Genomic DNA, 16,629 nt, shown 5'->3' with positions numbered 1-16,629 from the left:
ACCTCCCCTGGCGCCCTGCCGCCGTGTGCAGCGCTCTGGGGTTTGGGGCTGTGCGCTCCCGCGGGGCAGTGTTTGGCTCCGCGGGGAGGCAGACACGCTCCCTGCTCAACTAGAGCTCTGCCGCTGCCGCGCGCAGAGCTCTCTGGCGGGGCTGCGTGTCTGGCTCTGCGTGGAGCCTCATGGTAACGGGCCCAGGGCTGGGGGGTTGGATAAGGGGTGGGGGCAGTCAAGGGACAGGGAGCAGGGTGGGTTGGATGGGGAGGGGGTCCAGGGGGTTAGGGGCGGGGGTCTCTGGAGGGGGCAGTCAGGGAGCAGGGGGGGTTGGATGGGGCATGGGAGTCCTGGGGTTTGTGAGGGGGCAGGGAGTGGATAGGGGTCAGGGCAGTCAGGGGACCGGGAGCAAGGAGGGTCCTGGGGGGCATTTAGGGTGGGGGGGTCTCTGGAGGGGGTGGTCAGGGGACAAGGAGCTGGGGGGGTTATATGAGTTGGGAGTTCTGGGGGGTGCTGTCAGGAGGCAGGGGTGTGGAGAGGGGTTGGTGCAGGCAGGGAGTCGGGGGGTTGGATGGGTCGGGAGTTCTGGGGGTCCTGTCAGGGGCGGGGAGTGGTTGGATAGGCATGAGAGTCCCGGGGGTCTGGCTGGGGACTGGGGTGTGGATAAGGGTCAGGGCAGTCAGGGGACAGGTAGGGGATAGGGTCCAGTCCGAGGACAAGGAACAGGGAGGCTTAGATAGGGGATGGGGTCCTGGGGGGCAGTTGGGGGCAGAGGTCCCAGGACAGAGTAGTCAGGGGACAAGGAGCAGCGGGATTGAGAGTTCTTATGGGGGCAGTCACCCAGCCCTCTCCCCTAAGCCCTGACCCCCCCACACACCCCGCCCTCTGCCCTGAGCCCTGCACACCCCTCAGGCCCCTGCCCTGAGCCCTGTACCTCCCTCATACACACCCAGCCCTCTGCTTGACTCCTTCATCCCCCCCACAACCCTAGCCTTGACACCAGCACCCCCACCCATACCCAGGTCCCCCTCTGCCTTGACACCTACACCCCCCACATACCCAGCCTCCAGCCCTCTGCCCCCAGCCCTCTGGGTCCCGGCCCCGCACAGCCTGCTACTGGTCTTGGGTTCTGGCTGACGGACCCTTCCCAGCCGGAGTCCCGGCCACAGGCCTCGCTCAGCCCGCTGCCGGCCTAGGTGAACAGAACCCCAGACCAGCAGTGGGCTGAGCGGGCCGGCAGCGTAATATCAACATTTTAATTTCATTTTAAGTGAAGCTTCTTAAACATTTTGAAAACCTTGTTTATTTTACAATACAACACTAGTTTAGTTATATAACGTATAGACTTATAGAGAGAGACTTTCTAAAAAACATTAAAATGTATTATCGGCACCTGAAACCATAAATTAGAGTGAATAAATGAAGACTCGGCACACCGCTTCTGAAAGGTTGCTGACCCCTGTTATAGACTAACAGATGTATTGGAGCATGAGCTTTCGTGGGTGAATACCCACCGACGAAGTGGGTATTCACCCACAAAAGCTCATGCTCCAATACGTCTGTTAGTCTGTAAGGTGCCACAGGACTCTTTGCTGCTTTTACAGATCCAGACTAACACGGCTACCCCTCTGATACTATATAATAAAGTGGCTGTGTATTTGTAAATGGCTTTTTGTTTGAAGAACAATCTGCTCATTAGAGCTGGTAATAGTATAGACATCTTTGGAGTGCTTGAGTGATCTAAACCTAAGCTCTTCTTAATAATGGCTTGTTGAAAGAAAGAAGTGAATCCCCAAGGATCTGCCTCATTCTACTCAGCTGGGATCTGTACACGCATCAAAAAAAAGAGAGAGAGAGAGAGAGAGAGAGAGAGCCACTTGATTTCAGTGCTATCCTAAGTTTATTTTCAGGGAATGTGTATATTTTCCCAAGGTTACAAGTCATTATTCTTCTTTGAAGAGTTTCATAGGGATGTCTATGTAAAATTTGATAGCTGGGCTTGCATTACAGCAGTAATAGAACATAAGAACATAAGAATGGCCGTACCGGGTCAGACCAAAGGTCCATCTAGCCCAGTATCTGTCTACTGACAGTGGCCAATGCCAGGTGCCCCAGAGGGAGTGAACCTAACAGGCAATGATCAAGTGATCTCTCTCCTGCCATCCATATCCATCCTCTGATGAACAGAGGCTAGGGACACCATTCTTACCCATCCTAGCTAATAGCCATTTATGGACTTAGCCACCATGAATTTATCCAGTCCCCTTTTAAACATTGTTATAGTCCTAGCCTTCACAACCTCCTCAGGTAAGGAGTTCCACAAGTTGACTGTGCGCTGCGTGAAGAAGAACTTCCTTTTATTTGTTTTAAACCTGCTGCCTATTAATTTCATTTGGTGACACCTAGTTCTTGTATTATGGGAATAAGTAAATAACTTTTCCTTATCCACTTTCTCACCATCACTCATGATTTTATATACCTCTATCATATCCCCCCTTAGTCTTCTCTTTTCCAAGCTGAAGAGTCCTAGCCTCTTTAATCTTTCCTTGTATGGGACCCTCTCTAAACCCCTAAACATTTTAGTTGCCCTTTTCTGAACCTTTTCTAGTGCTAGAATATCTTTTTTTGAGGTGAGGAGACCACATCTGTACACAGTATTCGAGATGTGGGCGTACCATGGATTTATATAAGGGCAATAATACCGTATATTCTCAGTCTTATTCTCTATCCCCTTTTTAATGATTCCTAACATCCTGTTTGCTTTTTTGACCGCCTCTGCACACTGCGTGGACATCTTCAGAGAACTATCCACGATGACTCCAAGATCTTTTTCCTGACTCGTTGTAGCTAAATTAGCCCCCATCATATTGTATGTATAGTTGGGGTTATTTTTTCCAATGTGCATTACTTTACATTTATCCACATTAAATTTCATTTGCCATTTTGTTGCCCAATCACTTAGTTTTGTGAGATCTTTATGAAGTTCTTCACAGTCTGCAAACTTTGCCACCTCACTGTTTACCCCTTTCTCCAGATCATTTATGAATAAATTGAATAGGATTGGTCCTAGGACTGACCCTTGGGGAACACCACTAGTTACCCCTCTCCATTCTGAGAATTTACCATTAATTCCTATCCTTTGTTCCCTGTCCTTTAACCAGTTCTCAATCCATGAAAGGACCTTCCCTTTTATCCCATGACAGCTTAATTTACGTAAGAGCCTTTGGTGAGGGACCTTGTCAAAGGCTTTCTGGAAATCTGAGTACACTATGTCCACCGGATCCCCCTTGTCCACATGTTTGTTGACCCCTTCAAAGAACTCTAATAGATTAGTAAGACACGATTTCCCTTTACAGAAACCATGTTGACTATTGCTCAACAGTTTGTTTTTCTGTGTGTCTGACAATTTTATTCTTAACTATTGTTTCGACTAATTTGCCCGGTACCGACGTTAGACTTACCGGTCTGTAATTGCCGGGATCACCTCTAGAGCCCTTTTTAAATATTGGCGTTACATTAGCTAACTTCCAGTCATTGGGTACTGATGCCGATTTAAAGGACAGGTTACAAACCTTAGTTAATAGTTCCGCAACTTCACATTTGAGTTCTTTCAGAACTCTTGGGTGAATGCCATCTGGTCCCGGTGACTTGTTAATGTTGAGTTTATCAATTAATTCCAAAACCTCCTCTAGTGACACTTCAATCTGTGACAGTTCTTCAGATTTATCACCTACAAAAGCCAGCTCAGGTTTGGGAATCTCCCTAACATCCTCAGAAGATACTACGGTGAGATATGTTGGGGACTTTACGTCTGGATGTAGTTCATCTATCTTTTATTGCTCTCTTGTTTTTAATACTTAATTAGTTATGTACACAGTGAGCTGTATAACGTAAAACAAATCTAGGCACATATTTCCAAATTCACCTCTGGAGAAATTCTTTTGAAGTTGATGAGTACAGCCTAGCATGTTTATTTTTAAAATTTTATTAAGAAAAATGCTCCTGATGGCAATCTACATGACTAAAGGTGAAAATAAGCACTATAGTCTCAGATCAAATTGCTTAATTGCACACAAGTTCATATTGATTTGAAGCTCTAAGCAGTAGCAGAAGCACTGACTGAGTTGATCTGCAGACTCAGGTGGACGTTATTGCATCAAATTACACTTGATCAACATTTGGAAATTTTTTGTAACAATAATATTTTTTTAAATGTAAGCTGATGTTCTACAGAAGTTAATGGTTCTTGTCTGAGAAACTCTGACTGAGTAGATTTTTCAGCCCTACTCATTTTTCCAAGCAGCAACAGCAGAAGAATTATATTGACATTCTTGACACTTTCACTGCTGTTTTGGAATGGGTTCTGAATAGCAGTGCTGAAACTGACCCAAGTTTTGTTAGTTTCACTCTGCTGCTGTTTGGGAAATATCTGAGCAACAGAAGAAACTAATGGCACCATCTATCCTCAGGCTCATGTATATACCACTGCATCAGTTCATGTTCAGTTATCTTTAGAAGAAAAGGAGCCACACACTTTTCCTCAAATTCTACAGAAATTGAAGGTTCGGTCTCCACACTTGTGGGAGAAGCTTTCCACTGAATTCTGAAGTGTGGTACATGGTATGCCGAGTAGTTCTTTGTGAAATGTTTAAGTAATATTTATCTAGAGAATTCACTTCTGCTACTGATTGTAGATTTGTACCTCTAAAAAATAACTGATTGTATTCTCTTTGGCTCTACAGTCCAGTTACAGGATCTGTCAGCATTCTGAACCTGTGTGTGGGCAAGAAGAAATGGAAACCAGTTAATTAATTTCCCACTAACTTGTAATTGTATAGAGCCCTATCCGGATATTTCTTTTTTGTTCTTCCTGTAGATTTTTACATTTTTCTTTACCATCTTATTCTGTGAAATAAGATGGTTATTTGATAAACTATACTAAAAAATGTTTTTCATTATTTTCAGATATTGTGCAGGAGTTTGAACACCTTATTTTCTGTGTAGCGTCAATGACCACTACTCTTCTTCTCTCAAGGCTCAGATGCACCCATTAGTGTTAAATGGAGTTAGTTGAACTGAAGAGAGACTAGATTCCTTCACCTTGGGTTCAGATAAATGTGAAAATCTTTAATGGGAAACATTAGCACTAAGGTTACAAGTCTCTTTACCTTTTGGAACTTATCCATTTCTTCTCTCTTTTCCTTGCTCCTTCTATCTTGCAGTGACTTCCTCTCCATTCATTTGCATGTCTTCACTGCTGTTGGTGTGAGAACCTTCTGCTCTGCTGTTCATCTCCTGCCATCTGAACAGCATTGCCATATCTCTTTGCCTCTTAGATTTTAATCTCATTTGAAAACAACCCTTTTCTTTCTCTTGCCTATGTTTAATTTCCTTCACTCTGCTGTTCATTAACTCTGTTAATTAAGGACATATTAAAAATAAAGTTGTATTCTATTGAAGTTGTGGGCTATGGTTACTGAAGGCTGATTGCTCAAGAAAGAGCTCCCTCTCCACCTTTTTTAAGGAAAGTGGAAAAGGACATGGATAGCAGAGACTATAGTGCCATCAACTTCAGTGGAGAGAAGAAAATGCTGTGTTTATTGGCGAACAGTTGAGAGCTTTTTCACACTTTAACTGAAGCTTTTATGTAGTAAATTAATTAGTTTAATTCTTGTCATCTGCTTGTCCTTCATAAACTTAATTGCTTGGCGTAGACTTTGTTTTACCCTGCGTGGCCTGCTGTCAGGATTTCTCATTGCAAGCATGACATTTATTGATGTATTACAGTATTAATTTATTTGGTCCCCTGCACAGAAAGCTAAGTAAGGCTATAAGAGGTGAAAAAAAGCTTTATAAAATCTCAGCCTAGAGGTCTCTTGGTTGGTTGCCACTAACATTTAATTGAGATCTCTCCCCAGTCTACCTTTGTATCTCTGATTCATTTCAAAGAAATAAATTGTAAGAGTTCATTCAAAGGAGCAACCTACCAGCAAAGCGTTGAGTGCACAAACCATTGCGGCTGGAGGGTTTTACAAATGTTGACGTATTAAAATAGTAAATGTCCTGCCTTTCTGAAACAAAAAATCTTTATAAACTGTGGTATTATTTTTAGTGTAAACTCCTGTAAACTTGAGATAATGCTGACTAGAGCCTCGCTACTAATTTTTTATAGGCAGCATCTTGGTTTGAAACTATTAAAAGTGTCAAAAGGGAGATGACTTACACTGGTTGATATCGGGTTATAATTAACTTTCTGTGCAAAACACTTCATTATGGTTGGGAGCACTTAACAGTGATTTAAGGTCATCAGGCCTGTTGTAAAGGAGATCAAGACTTGGAAAATGGGGCTATGTTGACTTAAGGCCTCCCAACGTGTTTCATACAAGAATGGTATAGGTGAAATAAAAAGCAGTCAAATATGAGGAAGCTAGGAAATGCAGAAATAAGGTTACCTTTTTCAAACAAGACACCCAATGCTGTCTGAACTCTGCTGCCTTTGGACACAAGCAACTCATCAATGTTTTTATTTTTAATGGAGTGTGGGGAAGAGTTGCCTCTTGTGACCTGTGACAGCTACAGGGAAGTAATATTAGGGATCTGTTAATTATTGTGAGTCTGTTTATTTGTGATTGTGTAGCTGAAAACAGGGAGGAGAGGCAGTCATTGTGTTTGGTGTGATCTGTTAGCCAGTAGTAATTACTCAATAAGCCATGACACTGCCTAGACCAGTGGTTCTCAAACTTGGGGCGCCGCTTGTTCAGGGAAAGCCCCTGGCGGGCCGGGCAGTTTGTTTACCTGCCGCGTCCACAGGTTCAGCCGATCGCGGCTCCCAGTGGCCGTGGTTCGCCGCTCCAGGCCAATGGGGGCTGCAGGAAGGGCGGCCAGCATGTCCCTTGGCCCATGCCACTTCCTGCAGCCCCCATTGGCCTGGAGCAGCGAACCGCGGCCAGTGGGAGCCGCAATCGGCTGAACCTGCGGACGCGGCAGGTAAACAAACTGTCCCGGCCTGCCAGGGGCTTTCCCTGCACAAGCGGCAGCCCAAGTTTGAGAACCACTGGCCTAGACCACAAACTGAAGGATCCCATTGAATTGTAAGGATAGAAGTCTTGATTTGTAGTGGTGGTAGTAGATCCGGAGAAAATGTTCCTCTCTTTTGAAAGTGAGGCGGGTCATAAGAGATTGGTTTATTCTGAGTTCCTCCAACCACCCTTACCAGAGGCAGAGTTAAAGTTGTGTGGGGATCTTTTTTTTTTCTTTCAGAGTGTGACCTTCCCTTTTCATTCCCTGCTTTTCTCATGTTTCAAATCATTAAGACAATTTTCCAGCTTGTACATCAACTGGGCCTCGCAGCCCAGAGGTTGAGGAAAATGATCTGGAGCTGCAGGATATTACTGGAGGTCCCAGCTAGGAGATAAACTCAGGTATTGAGAATGAGGTATGTTACGGGAGTGTGTATGTCCACTAAATAATATCCTCCTAAATAATTCTCCACTATATTGTTCCCTTTGTGATGGAGGACTAAAGGTGCTGCTTTTTCTGACCTGACATCAGCGAGAGCTGTAAGTGCCCAGTACCTTTGAAAAATCAAGTCTCTTATATTTACGTGCCTTGATGATGATGATGATGACAATTCATGTGGATTTAGGAGTTTAAATTTCAGCACCGAAATCTGAAATGTTTGGTTTTATTACATTATGAGTTTTAACAGTAGTTTCTTGTTACTCTAGATATCCTGTAAAAACAGGGTTTTTTTGTTGTTTTTTTTAAAATCTGATATATGGTCCTATGTGCTAATGATGATTGGGAACTAAAAAAGAAATAAATTTGTACTAGTCATTATGACATTAAGTGACTTTATTGTGCCAAGTCAGCATTATTTCCTTCATGATAAAATACCGAATGGACATTGTGGCAATTATTTATGCACCTTTTATTGCACCAAATGATTTAAAGACTTTATTAGTTTTGATGAATGAGCTCCTTCAGTGGAAGAAGTTATTAAAGCTATGAACATTTTTCTGACCAGGAAGAAAACTCAAGAGGAAGTCTTCCAGCAAACTTTTCATTTTAATTGTTGTTTTTATTCTTTTAGGAATAAAATATATGTTCTTAAGTCAGGACTCATCTATTTATTTTGTGTTAGGGAAAGCTCATTTTCTTTGATTCACTGAGACTTGTAAAACATCAAAAAGCTGAGAAAGTAGGCAGATAACTATTTTTTGAGCAAAATAACTATGAGTGCATATTTGTTTACATGCAAGAGTAGCTTTATATGTGTAAAAACACTGCACACATAATGTATAGAATTGTGTTCAATATAGAAAGCTGATAGCAAGGGAGAATCCCACTGGAGTCAGGGAGATTCCTCTTGTTGAGAGTAAGGGTCTAAGCATGCAGATCTCTTTGATGGTTTGAACACTAATGAAACAGAGAGATAATGCCTGTAGATATACTTATGTGCTATGACAGTGAACATAATAGAGATTTATAAAATAGACACTGATACAGTGAAAGCCAACTAGTCCTTCCAATTCAATCATTCTGTTAATTTAAGAATGAGATGCAACAAATTTAAAACTTATAAAAAATACTCTTTTCTGTAGTGTATGACCTAGCTGTGGAATTCACTTCTGCATAGTATTGAAGTAAATGGCTCAGCAAAATTCCAAGGAGGATTAGAGATTTTGCTTTAGGAAAAATAACATTTGCAGTTATACAAGCAATGTAAAAAGTTATAAGAGATATCATGCCTCATGCTTCAGCACATAAATTGAGTGCCAGCTGGAGTTGGGAAGGCATCTCTCCTCACATGTAATGGCATAGTAAAAGGGAAATTTCACTTTTCTCTAAAGGATCAGTTATTGGTCATTGGAGGCAGATTACCAGAATATGTGGACCAATGGCTTGTTTACTTAGTGGTGGTTTTTATATTTCTGTAGTAATAGAAAGATCTGGATAAAATGGGTCTGAAAGCAGCTACTACACAGATAAAAGGGTGTGAAACAATTAGAGAAACTCAGTTAATGATACATAATGACCCTGTTAAAAAGAACAAGGGTGGTTATTTTAATGAGCTCTAACTGCCATAAACTATCTGATTTTCACATGCTGTGCAGAAGTTATGAGGACTAAACAACAACTGCTGTGCCCTCTAGTCTGCACATGTGTAGCATTATGGCTTAATCCTCTAAACTCTATCTAGGCTACAGCTAGGCTGGTAAATCTGAAGAAGCAAATGCTAAAAACCGTGCTCAGAAGGCAGTGATGTAACATACTCAGTGTTTATACTGTGCTACTGATTAACTGCTTACTGTCTTTGTGTCAAATTAGGTCTTTGATTTAAGCCCCTGCATTTTATCCTTAAAGATCATAGACACCTAGTGTACAATAGCCCTGTAATCGTGTGGGTCCGGGGCTCAACCCTCCACGGGGAGGAGGGGAGCCACACCGGCCTGTCGTTCCTATGAGGGTTCTGCCCGTCTCCATTAAGGCGGAGCAACACCATCAGAGTCAATTAGAGCTCAGGCCTTCGGCTGCAAGGCTGAGCAATAAGACAAGAATCAGTTAGGACTCAGGCCCTTTGTGGCAGGTTCTGAGCAATACTACAGTTCAGGGAGCTCAGGCCCTTTGTGGCAGGGGGCTGAGCAGCAAACCGTTCAGGGTGGCTCAGGCCCTTTGTGGCAGGGGCCGAGCAGCAAATAGTTCAGGGAGCTCAGGCCCTTTGTGGCAGGGGCCGAGCAGCAAATAGTTCAGGGAGCTCAGGCCCTTTGTGGCAAGGGCTGAGCAGCAAACAGTTCAGGGAGCTCAGGCCCGTTGGTTCAGGGGCTGAGCAGTAAACAGTACAAGGTGGCTCAGGCCCTTTGGTGCAGGGGCTGAGCAGTAAACAGTTCAGGAAGGCCCAGGCCCTGGATTAGGGCGGGGCAACAACAATTAGGGCTCAGGCCCGTAGGTGCAGGGACTGAGCACTGGGGTGAGGGGGAAAACTGCCACCTGCAAGTGGGGTGGCAGGGGGGACGCAGGCCCACCCACTCCTCTGTGTCCCGGCCCGGAGCCCTAGGCAGCGGCTATGACCGCTGACAGTCAGTGGGGATCCTGACCGCAACACACTGACATGGGCATTGTTTGATCAGCAGCCTGACTGAGTCCACGTTTACACTTACCGGGATGGTCGACGCGGCGAGTTCGACTGCTCGGAGTTCGAACTATCGCGTCTGATCTAGACGCGATAGTTCGAACCCCGGAAGTGCTAGTTCGAACTCCGGTCCTCCACCGGCGCAGGAGGAGTTGCGGAGTCGACCTTGGCCAGCCACGGAGTTCGCTTCGCGGCGCGCTGGCGGTAAGTAAGTCGAACTAGGGTAGTTCGAATTCAGCTACGTTATTCACGTAGCTGAATTCGCGTACCCTAGTTCGACCCCCGAGCTTAGTGTAGACCAGGGCTGAGTCAGCTGCCCCCGGGCCACTTCCAATATCCCCCTCGGGGCCTACCTGGTCTGTGGCGTCCGCTCCCGAGAAGTCCCACAACATGGGCTCCTCGCAGCCCGGGCTGGGCAGTAGATCCGGCAGTTCCTCGGGGAAGTCCGGCCAAATCTGCTCCAGGGGTTCCTCGGGGTAACAACAAGGGAGCGGGGAAGTCTCTGGTGGCTCCTCTTTGTATGTGGCGCAGGGAAGCTCCGGCGGGTCCTCCCAGTAGCGAGCAAGGGGAAGCTCCGGCCAGTCCGGGCAACTGCTCTGGGCCCCAGCGGCTTCCCAGCCGCGAGCCCTCTCGGGCAGGTCTGCTCCCGGCGGTGGCTGGGCTCCAACTGAGCTCTGATGGCTGGCTTTTATGCTTCCGGGTCGCCGCCTGACCCTCTGAGGGGCGGGCTCACTGCTCGGTAGCCCCGCCCCTTCCGGTGTCCGGGGCTCAACCCTCCCAGGAGAGGAGGGGAGCCACACCGGCCCGTTACAAGCCCACATTTTTCACAATCCAGCTTCATCAGCTTTACTACTTGCTCATAACATTGATATGCAAGGAACAAAAGAATCTCTTCCCTACCTGTCTTCTCTCTCTATTTTTCTCTCTGTAGCTTGTTTAGTAACACTGACAGTAGGTGATTTTAATTATATTCCAGGATTTTAATTACAGTTAATTAATTGTACTGAAAGGTTTCTCTGAAGGTTGTGGAAACATTTCTGATCCCGTCATTTCATTTTGGTTTGTGGCTGGCTAGAGTTTTGAAAATGAAGAGCAGACATGCAAAATCTGGATCATAGGAATGACCTTTCAGTGTAACCACATCAAGATAAGTTTTTTACTCCTCCTACAGGAAAAGCTATTGTTACAGCTTTAATTAGATTTAACCTCCCATTTTCTATAGGATCTCATAAAAATGTTGTAGCTCACACAGTGATTCTATATAAATACCACATAGCTTCTATATAAATATAATATAAACGACATAAAGCTTATTGGTGAAATCCTGGCGCCCTTGACATCAATGATTTTGTCATTGACTTCAGTGAGGCCAGGAGTTCATGGTGTGTTCTCAGACACCTATGCTTACCTTTTAAAAATGTGAATAGTTTTATTAAAATCAGTGAGATGATTCACATGCTTAAAGTTAAGCACCATTTGTCATTTTTTTGCAGGGTCAGGTTTTTACTCAGGCATCAAGGACACAAATGAAAGGTTGTAAATAGTGTGTTATCTTAAAGGTGGCCTAGAAAGGGAAAAAATAGTGCTAGCCTTTTTTTTGTTTTTGTTTTTGCCTTTGTCTGATTTATAAAGAAGGCTTGCAAGTTTCCCCCCTTTTTATAACTCATTTTTGACCTCTTCTTTCCATTTAGAGATAGTAATATCATGTCCTGTCTGCCCTGTTTTTGCTGGAGAACCCAATGACTAAGATACCTTTCTCAACTTTCATTTGAATGGTTTTGTACCTAAAACTGTTTGTCCCAACTCAGTTTTTCAAGTGTAAGTTAAATGGATGTTAACATGAGAGTTCTAAACATTTTCTAACTGAAAGCCTCTTCTGCTCTCTATTGCTAAATTCCTTCTATATCATCTAGTCTCACTTGTCTTCAGTTGTCCACAGAGTCAGCCAGGGAAATAGGGTAGACAGGACCTGATTTTTTGTTTAAGATTAAAAAACGATCAAGAAATAAAATTGGAGAGAAAAACCTTTCAAGCCCTCTTTGTACATCATAAATCAGCAGAAAATGAGTACAGACTTAATTTTGTTTCCTTTGCTGTTAAAATTCCAGTTACATGATTATTTTAGGTAAACATTCAGCTATTGTTACTATGTCCTTCATTGCTAGATTTTGTGCATTCTTAAAAGAAAAAGGATTATAATAAAATACTCCCAGTTAAAAATGTTACCTAAACTACAGTGCTTAGGTGCCATTCATAACATATGTCCTGTGGCCTTTTTAATTGATGTGACTTAGTTAAATCATTTGTTCTGCCATGAAACAATTAGAAGGTTGTTAATGATACTTCTGTCTTGTAAAATGAGAGCCAAAAACATATCTCTGAAGTTTTTTTTAATATATGTCGTGAGAATAGACAATAGCCTAGACTGAAGCAATAACACAGCATGGAGCCAGACAGACTGAATCCTGTGTCTGAGGGCAATATGAAAGGTTATTAACCACCCTTTCCTTAATCTGGCTAAAACAGAGAGAAAAGATAAGGCATTTTCAAGCCCTTCTTCAATCTATTGAACAGTGGTAAGCATTCATCAGGATCTTACCATTCACTTGTCACAATAACGATCTTGCAATACAGTAGGGAAATTCATAGCTCAGTGCTTGTGCTCTAGGTTAATTTTAATTAAGCGTGCCTGATTGCTGGGTCAGAAGTTAGACTGAATGGCTGCAGAAGTTTCTTTCTTTCTCATTTAAAAATCTGAGAGCTCTCAAAGAGGATCAGAATGGTATTATCTGAATGGCTTGATTAACTTCCTGATAATAAGACAAAAGGGATGCATGGGAGTCTTACATTTGAAACATCATCTTCTAGCTTCCTGTAAGACGTAATGTGTTTTCAGTTAGGATATTCATTGGCAAGAAAAAATTCCTTATGGTTTTCTTCTCTTTCCCTTCTCTCCAAATATGAAGGCAGCCTTTATTTTGTACTTGAAATTTCTCACTTCATGACTTATTGATAAGGATAAGCTCTGGCTGTCAGCAGGAAGATTTGGAAAATACTTTTACTAAAACATTTCTCAGCTTCTTTAAATGTTTTAGAGAAGAAGAAGCAATTTCTCTACAAGTCCCATGAACATCTGGAGTTGTTAAAGGTGACTTAAGAAGTCTGAATACTTGTTACCAATGTTAGTATCACATGTCCAATTTGAATGGATGAAAGATTTAAAAACACAGAAGAAGGATTTTTTTATGTGAAAGAAAAAGGTTCAGCAAATTCTGGAGCATCAATTTAAATTGATTATATGATTGTAAATAGTCTGAAAGAAAGGGTGTATGCATGTGTGACACCTATTGATGTTAGTGGCCATTGTGTGCATGCATCAAAGGGCAAAATGTGTTCTTTGGTACACATGCATTTTTAATAATAGCGTTCCATCCATATAATAAGCATGCAAGATCTTGGATTGTTTCCCAATTTTAAACTGGAGGACAGATGAACATGTAAAGAAAAGTTTGCTGAGTATTTGAGGCATCACCTTATCATGTATCCAAAATGGTTTACAACACCTGCAAAATTACTTGTCCTAAAAGTGGCATTTGCTGGGAATGATGTCACCTTTCTCACCTTCGTCCGTCGGGTCCTCCTCCCTTCCTCCACGAATGCAAGTCGATGCCACACCGTTCTGTTTTGTTGCGAGCACATTCTTTCCATTTCTTGCCAAAGAGTTTTGTCATGGGATTGGCCCAGTGTGTTTTTGGTCTGCCCAGTGAATGATGTGGCAACATTGGAATCTCTGACTTTTTTTCCCCACATGTGGTATTCCTGGAGGCAGTGACTGGCTAGTGGCATGGATGGCTTCTGCAGCCCCCCAAACCAAGCCATAAAATGGGAATATGGTGTTTGACTTTTAGACAGGAAATTTTAAATAATTATCCTGCCTCCAGAACTCCCATATTTTATATGTACAAGATTTTCAGTGCTACAGGTTTTTTTCACTGATCCCTTTAAAAAGTCAGAGTGGCAATTTTTGGGAGTGATGATCGTAGTTTGCAACGTTAGGAAGCTGATGAGTCATTAGATGACACTGTTTCCTTTCCAGTCAATATTTGGCCCAATGTAGTTAGGGCCTGTGCCACAACAACTGTTTTTCTGCATATAAAAGCCGGGGCTGGTGTTAGGGATAGTAAGGAGGGCAATTGCCTGGGGCCTCACCCCACAGGGGGCACACAAAGCTTAGTTGCTCAGGCTTCAGCTTCAGCCCTGGGTGGTGGGGCTCAGGGCCCTGGGCTGCAGTCCCATGTGGCGTGGCTTTGGCTTTCTGCCCTGGGCCCTAGTGAGTCTGATGTCAGCCATGCTTGGTGGACCCCCTGAAACCTGCTCCTGCCCCGCACGGATCCGCTGGTTGAGAACCACTGCACTAGAGAACACTGCAAAGAGAGTATTTATTATAGTATACACTACTGTAATGTATATAATGTACTTTACTCATTATAGTATGTAGAAAGAGAGAAAGCCCTGAAAATCCCGATAGAACTCAACAGTTGCTAAAAAATAAACCCTGAAAAATTAAATTAATAATTCTTGAAAAGCAGAAGCCCTAACTGCTGCGAGGTGCTATGCTGTTGGAGGCAATCTCTTCTGCTTGAGAATGAAAGTTGAAGTCCTGGCACGTAGTCATTTAAACATCCCATAAATACCTTAGTTAACCAGGGTCCAATCCAAATTCTAGTTTGAGTAACTACGTTCTGTCTACATACATTTCTCCTGCAGTTTCAAATGGATGTAGTGCTTAATACTTCATCTCCCAAATGCTATGTGATGTAGGTGTGAGCTGTTAAGTGCTGTACCCAGAAATGGGTTGAAGGGTTGTTCAAAAATTGGGATTTGAGATTCTGTGCTGTACAAATGTACACCATAAAAGGTATTTCAACCCTTATGTATCCTTTTTGTTTCATTTGTATTGCTGAATAGCTTAAATATTTTCTTTTATTTTCAAAGAAACACATTATCCTCATCAAACAGACATTTGAAATCACTCCTTCACTTTTGCAACAGAACTATGTATCATTTTTTGTGTTAACATATGTTGATTCCGTACTTGTTACATGGGAAAAGGTGTGTTTCAGCTGTGTGTGAAAATAACAGTACATTCTTTGTTTTCTTTCTGTAGTGCCTAATTCTGCCATTGCTGGACTAATTTAATGTTGTTCCTGTCACCTCCCTACTGGATAGATATGTTTTTTTTAAAATATGAAGAACAAAAACCCTTTCACAATCTGACATGCTTCTCTTTTAATAGTACATTCATCTAAATTGAAGACACTGATTAGTGCTGGGCAGATAATGGAATTCAGCAAAATAAACTGGAGTTGAAGAAAAGGGCAGCTGTATTGTTACTTGATGGGCTATTTTTTGTGAATTCCTTGATAAGCACAGCACAACCCTTCTGTTGGATAAGTTTATCTGTTGGGCTATATTCTGTTCTGAGATCCACTGGGGTTCCTCCATAATCAGTAGATTAATCTGGATTTACATTGGTGTAAGTAAGGGTAGAGTGTGTGTGTTTGTGTGTGTGTGTATTTATTTCAGTTCCTCTGTTATATCACTAACCAGACCCAAAGAAGAGTTGTGTGTAAGCTCAAAAGCGTGTCTCTCTGTCCAACAGAAGTTGATGCAATAAAATATATTACCTCACCCACCTTGTCTTTCTAATACCATTAACCCAATAGTCAGAGGGAAAGAAATATGAGTCAGCTGTGAAAGGGCTAAGTCCTTACCCATGCTAACACAAGAAATACGTGGTAAAATCCTGGCCCCATTGAAGCAAATAGTAAAGCTCCCATTGACATTAATATGGCCAGGATTTCACCCGCACATTCTAGGATCCCAGACGGTTTACACACATGTTTGACTTTACATAATGGGAATATCTTCACTGTCTTCCGTGGAGCTACTCACAGAATGTAAAGTTAAGAACATGCATAAATCTTCTTAGGATCAGGGCCTAGGTTAGTGACCAAACTCACCACTCTACTTCAGTTGCTTCTTTTATTAGCAGCTGAAATAACAGTAACACAACACAAAGACCAGCCTAAGCTTTCTCATCCCTCCAGCCAGGCTGTTCACAAGTTTCATTCACAGTGATGATGTACTTCTTCTGAGAGGTTTTTTTTAATATGTACGGTTCCTATTGAGCAGAATTATGTCTAAAGCCAATTCAGGTGCAGTTCAGCCTGCCAACAATAAGCTCCCACAAAATTTTCCTTCTGTATCTGTGATAAGCCTTATGTTCTAAGACTGTGTATGCACTTTCAGAGGGGATTTTGGAATCTACTCCCATTTAAACAAGCCCATTCCTTAAAACTATATTGAGTTTTTTGGTAGTATAGCAGTGTTCTGATTGTTATGTGAAGAGGCAGGGTGGATAGTGAAGACCTGTAGACAAGTCCTGCTGTATGTCACCCCAATGAGGGTGATCAGTTAATTAAGTTTGTAGAGTAAATTTTATA

At 42.8% G+C, this 16,629-nt stretch overlaps 1 protein-coding gene and 1 long non-coding RNA gene across 3 annotated transcripts in view; one reads left to right on the top strand and one right to left on the bottom strand.

Annotated features, from left to right (window-relative positions):
• Positions 1-10,664, bottom strand: part of LOC120386665 — a 67,685-nt gene extending 57,021 nt beyond the window's left edge. The window contains exon 1 of the long non-coding RNA XR_005589842.1: positions 10,477-10,664. This is a non-coding gene — a long non-coding RNA (uncharacterized LOC120386665). The remainder of the gene's footprint in view (positions 1-10,476) is intronic.
• The window catches only part of PDZRN4 (PDZ domain containing ring finger 4), a 389,321-nt gene that overhangs the window by 33,876 nt on the left and 338,816 nt on the right, over positions 1-16,629 (top strand). The window lies entirely within an intron of this gene.

Source organism: Mauremys reevesii, linkage group 1 (genome assembly GCF_016161935.1).
Source record: "Mauremys reevesii isolate NIE-2019 linkage group 1, ASM1616193v1, whole genome shotgun sequence".
NCBI lineage: Eukaryota > Metazoa > Chordata > Testudines > Geoemydidae > Mauremys > Mauremys reevesii.
The sequence above is the reverse complement of the archived record's forward strand: the minus strand, read 5'-3'. Positions and strand labels throughout refer to the sequence as shown.